General features: G+C 40.4%; 1 pseudogene across 1 annotated transcript; it reads left to right on the top strand.

Moving 5' to 3' along the window:
* Positions 1-4314: 4314 nt before the first annotated feature.
* On the top strand, positions 4315-5578 carry LOC307069623 (protein FAM47E-like; annotated as a pseudogene). The gene has a single exon. The product of its transcript is annotated as a protein FAM47E-like (transcript).
* The last annotated feature ends 321 nt before the right edge of the window (positions 5579-5899 follow it).

Genomic DNA, 5899 nt, shown 5'->3' with positions numbered 1-5899 from the left:
CACAAGGCTTAATACCCAATATTTATAAGTAAGTCATACAACTCAATAGCCAAAAAAAAAAAACAGCCCTCAATTAAAAAATGGGCAACAGGCCTAAATTTCTACAAATAAGAGATACAAATGGCCAAAAGGTAGGAAAGGGTGCTTGACCTCACTAATCATCAGGGAAATGCAAATCAAAACCACAATGAGATATCATCTCAAACCTTTCAGAACAGCTGTTATCAAAAAGACAAAAGATAACATGTCCTTGAGGATGTAGAGAAAATGGAACCCTTGCGCATTGTTGTTGGGAATGTAAATTGGGATAGCCATTCTTTTTTTTAACATCTTTATTGGAGTATAATTGCTTTACAATGGTGTGTTAGTTTCTGCTTTATAACAAAGTGAATCAGCTATACATATACATATATTCCCATATCTCTTCCCTCTTGCGGCTCCCTCCCTCCCACCCTCCCTACCCCACCCCTCTAGGTGCTCACAAAGCACCGAGCTGATCTCCCTGTGCTACGCGGCTGCTTCCCACTAGCTATCTATTTTACACATGGTAGTATATGTAAGTCCATGCCTTATAAAGGCAGAAGAAAATCCTGCCTTTAACAACATGGATGAATCTGGAGGGCATCATACTAAGTGAAATAATCCAGATGCAGAAACACTAATACTGCATGATTTCACTTATATGTTGAATCTCAAAGAGTCAAACTCCTAGAAGCAGAGAATAGTAGTAGTAGAGTTGGTTGCCAGATGCTGGGGGGAGGGGGAGACGGGAAGGTTGTTGGTCAAGGGGTACAAATTTTCAGTCATTTAAGATGAATAGATTCTGGAGATCTAATGTACACCACAGTGAATATAGTTAACAATACTGTATGTTTGAACTTTTCTGAGAGGGTAGATCTTAAGTGTTCTCAATACGCACAACAAAAGATGGTAACTATCTGAGGTGATGAATATGTTAATTAGCTTGATTGTCGTGATTGTTTCACTATGTATATGTTGATCAGATTATCAAGTTGTATACCTGAAAAATATGAAATTTTAAATTATCAATTATATCTCACTAAAGCAGGGGAAAAAAGATTAATAAATTTCAAAAGACTGAATAGAAAAGAACTCTGTACATGAAGGTTCATAGCAACATTATTCATAACAACAAAAAAGTGGAAAAACCCAAATGCTCATCAACAGACGAATGGATAAGTTAAATATGGTATATCTACATAATTGATTAGTATTTGGCAATAAAAAGAAATGAAGTACATATACATGCTTCACCATGGCTGAAACTTGAGAACAGTAGGCTAAAGGAAAGAAGCCAGTCAAAAATGACCACATATTCTATGATTCCATTCATATAAAATGTCCAGAATAGGTAAATCTCAAGAGACAGAAAGTAGATTAGTGGCTGTCAAGGGCTGAGGTGGCTGGGGGATGGACGAGGTGACTGCTAATGGGGATGGCATTCCTTTGAGGTTCATGACTATGTGTCACAACTGATTGTTTTGATGGTTGCACAATCCTGTTAATACACTAAAATCCATTAAGTTGTACACTTTAAATGAGTGAATTGTTAATATGTAAATTATATCTCAGTAAAGCTGTTATTTCAAAAAGGAAGAATCTACATCAGTGTGGGGCAGAGGAGACGAGCTAGAAAGCATAGAGTCCATAAGGAGAATACGGCCGTCTGTCCTCCAGTAGCTGAAGGAGATTGGTTCCAGGACCCCCGCAGATACCAAAGTCCGTGGTACAGACTTGTACCACGTAGTACAAGTCGGCACGTAGTACAAGTACAGTCGGCCCTCCACGTCTTTGGGTTCTGCATCCATGGACTCAACCAACTGCAGGTGGAAAATATTTGGAAAAAGAAAATTCCAAAAAATCCCCAAAGGCAAAACATGAATTTGCGGCACGCTGGCAAGTATTTTACATAGCATTTACTTTGCAAGAGGTATTATAAGTAATCTAGAGATGATTTAAAGTACACAGGAATGTACACCGGCTATATGTAAATACTGCACCATTTTATATAAGGGACTTGAACATCTGCGGATTTGGGTATCCGAGGGGAGTCCTGGGACTAATCCCAGGTGGATACCAAGGTACCATTGTGAAATGTTTCTCCTTCGTGAAATCAGGAATGATAGTTTATCCTTTGATATCTTTCCCTATACCAAATATTAGTGCATTATTACAGGGAATAATTTGTGCCTCTCCTGATAGTTTAAAGCTGAGTTTCAACGACATAATTCTTTAACTCCTAAAACTCATAAAACTTTTGGTTTGTCATTATTCTAGTACGCTTCCAATTATAAGTTATAGTGGCTGATTTGTTTCTTTTATTAAAGTTGCACGTACTTTACACAACACATCATTTCGGTTGTGGTTTCTTCTGCAAGTCTGGAAATAATACAAGTTTTCACCGTCATGCTCTTTCCATTTAATTATTTAAGTAATAAAATAAGAGCTTTCTGGATAGTTCAGCAAGAACAAACTTTATACCTTTCCATAGTAGAAATTAAAGGCAAAAAGAGATGAAATAGAAGTTCAGAGAGGCTGAACAAAAAAAAGATGTGAAAGACCTATACACTGACAACTACAAAATGTTGCTCAGATAAATGAAAGAATACATACATAAATGAAGAGATGTACTTTGTCATGGGTCAGGAGACTCAATATTGTTAAGCTGTCAATTATCTCAAAATTTATTTGTAGATTCCATAAAATCCTAATGAAAATCCCCACAGGTTTTTTTTTTAACACATTAACAAATTGATTCTAAAATTCCTATAGAAATTCAAAAGACCTACAAGAGTCAAGACAACTTTGTAAAAGAATAAAGAAGTTGGAGGACGAATACAGCCTAATTTTAAACTTACTGTAAAATATAATCAACACAGAGCAGAACTGGTGTAAAGACAGAAGATTCAATGAAACTGAAACGCGTGTCTAGAAATGGACCCACAAAAATAGGGACAACTTACACTCACAAAGCTGCAAAAGTAATTCAGTGGAGAAAAGCTCCTCTTTTCAAAAACATTCTGGAACTACTGGATATCCACAGGCAAAAACTAAAAATAATAACTTTGATCCATATCATTCATCATCTAAAAAGTTAAGTTGAAATAGATGACAGATCTCAATGTAAAACCTAAGATTATACAAATTTTAGCAGAATGAAAAAAGTCTTCATGACCTATGGATAGGCGGTTTTCTTATATACAACACAAAAAGACAATCCATAAAAGAACAAACTGATATACTGGACTTCATCAAATGTAAAAACTGCCCTTTGAAAGACGGTGTTAAGACAATGGAAAGACAAACCACAGATGGAGAAAAAGATTTACAAATCATATTGCATCCAGAATACACGAAGAATCCTCAAAACAAGAGATGTCAAGCAGAACAATTTTAAAAAGTGCAAAAGTTTGAACAGATTCTTCACCAAAGGAGAGATATGAATGGCAAATAAGCACATGAACAGATGTTCAACACCAGTAGTCCTTAGGGAAATGCAAATTCAAACCACAATGAGATGCCACTACACACCTATTAGAGCAGCCACAGTGAAAATGACTAACCTTACCGAGTGTGTTAGGGAGTATGTAGACAAAGCGCCATTCTCATATACAACTAGAAGGAATATTACTTAGTACAACCACTTTGGAAAAGTTTCGTGGTGGTCTAAAACATAAAACATCATCTGCTCCCACCATGCCACTCATAGCTCAAGTTTACCCAAGAGAAATGAAAGTATGTACATGGACATACAAAAACAGGAACACAAATAGTTGTGGCAGCTTTATTCATAATAGCCTCAAACTGTAAACAACCCACATGTCCATCAAAAGGTGAATGGAGGGGCTTCCCTGGTGGCGCGGTGGTTGAGAGTCCGCCTGCCGATGCAGGGGACGCGGGTTCGTGCCCTGGTCCGGGAGGATCCCACATGCCGTGGAGCGGCTGGGCCCGTGAGCCATGGCCGCTGAGCCTGCGCGTCCGGAGCCTGTGCTCCACAACGGGAGAGGCCGCAGCAGTGAGAGGCCCGCGTACCGCAAAAAAAAAAAAAAAAAAAAAAGGTGAATGGATAAATAAATGGCACTATGTCCATACAACGGAACAGTAACTACAACAATAAGGAATGAGCTTTCACCCACCGCCCATCCTGGGAGAAATGCAGGCTTCACAGGGCGCCTGCGTTGACCCGCCTCCGGGAAGAACCTGGCTGCACCTGGCTACACGGTCTCCTAGCAACCGGAGAGGCCGGAACAGCAAACTATTGAAGCGGTGGTGCCCCCAGAGGCCAGGGCAACCATGGCGGACAAGAAGCGGCTGCTAGGACCGGGGCCACTGGAACCGATGCCCCTGGACATGACCCGCAAACCCTGGTACAAAGACAAGTTGCCCTCCAAGTGTTTCGCAAAGCACAAGAAGATGCTCCCGAAGTTCCCCACCTCCCTGGACAGCCGGCGGTGGATATTTGTGAAAGAGCTGCTGGACGACTTCCGGAAGGGTTGCCCACCTTGTGAAGATATGATCACTCGCAGCCCTAAGGAGGGCTTCCTCCCCAGGATTGCTCACAGAGTTCCCCAGCATGCCCCCAAAAAGAGTCAGAAAAAGCTGCCCGAGGAAGCAGACCTGTTTTCCACGCTCTCGCCAGCCCAGCTAGCACAGAAGGCATTCGTGGAGAACATCGAAGCCCAGCTGACCAAGCATCCCTTGGCTCTCTACCCGAATCTGGAGGAAGGTCTACCTGCAGACCTCTTATTAAAGGTGCTGGAAGTGCTCGATCCTGACGGGAAGCTGGAGGACACATGGGCTTATTGTCAGGGCCCCAGGAAAACAACGAAGTCCCCCACAAAGCTTCGTAAAAAACGTCCTGCCAAGGTCTACCTGGAACCTCCAAAGAAGGCTCCTGTGTCACATCCAGCCTGTTTGCATCACGAAGACAAGAAGTCAAGCAGAAAGGATTCACTCACTGATCCTCCTGTTCACAGAGAAGTACCGAAAGCAATTTGTAAATCCTTCAAATGGGCTGCTGCTTTTGGAAACTTGGGCATTGATGAAGAGCTCATCACGAAACCGTGTGAGTGGCCACCAGCCCAGGATACAGTCTACATGAAGAAAGTAACCCAGGTCCCTTCAAAGGTAAAGTACAGCATCGGGCTAGAGAAAATGGAGAAGATAAAATTATCCAGAGAGGAAGGAAACTGGGAGAGGAAACCCCAGAAGCCACAGAATCCTTAGAAACCCAACTCGGTGGAGATGAGGTATGGTGCATTGTACCTGAAGCCCAAGTTGTGGAAAAAGCTAGTTAATGACAAACCTTCAATTGACCCCAACGTCTTACTTGAAGATGGGAGTTTTAGAAAGAAGCTTCCTGAACACGACATTCTTGAAGATCTTTATGGAACAAATAGCGTTTAAAGATTTCATTCTAAGCAAGGGCTACAGGATACCAGACATCCTTGAGAGGCTGTTCCTCAGGAAGGGATGGAAATATGATTCTGTTAAGACTCCTATACACAAAGTAATAAAAATCAGCCAAAATGGAGATGATGCACGAGAAGATGTTTAGACAGTTTTCTATTTACTACTTACTTGGCTATTTCTCTCTCTCATTTTAATATCAATCAGAATTCATGGTGAGTGTCCATCCCACCATGTACGTACAACTTTGATTCTACATCTGTTAATTTAACACCTAATGCTTATAAATATTTCTCAGTGACCTTCTGCTTGGGTTCATCAATATTATATAAATTTTATCAATTATGAAATCAATATTCACATATACTCTTCTCACATTTTATAATGTTGTGAATACTACATTGTTGCATCAATTATTTGTAAAAATAAAACCATAAAAAAGAAGAATTACTTTTTAAAAGTATGATTA

The sequence above is a fragment of the Hyperoodon ampullatus genome (assembly GCF_949752795.1).
Source record: "Hyperoodon ampullatus genome assembly, chromosome: X".
NCBI classification, from domain to species: Eukaryota; Metazoa; Chordata; class Mammalia; order Artiodactyla; family Ziphiidae; genus Hyperoodon; species Hyperoodon ampullatus.
This window is presented reverse-complemented; position numbering and strand designations above follow the sequence as displayed.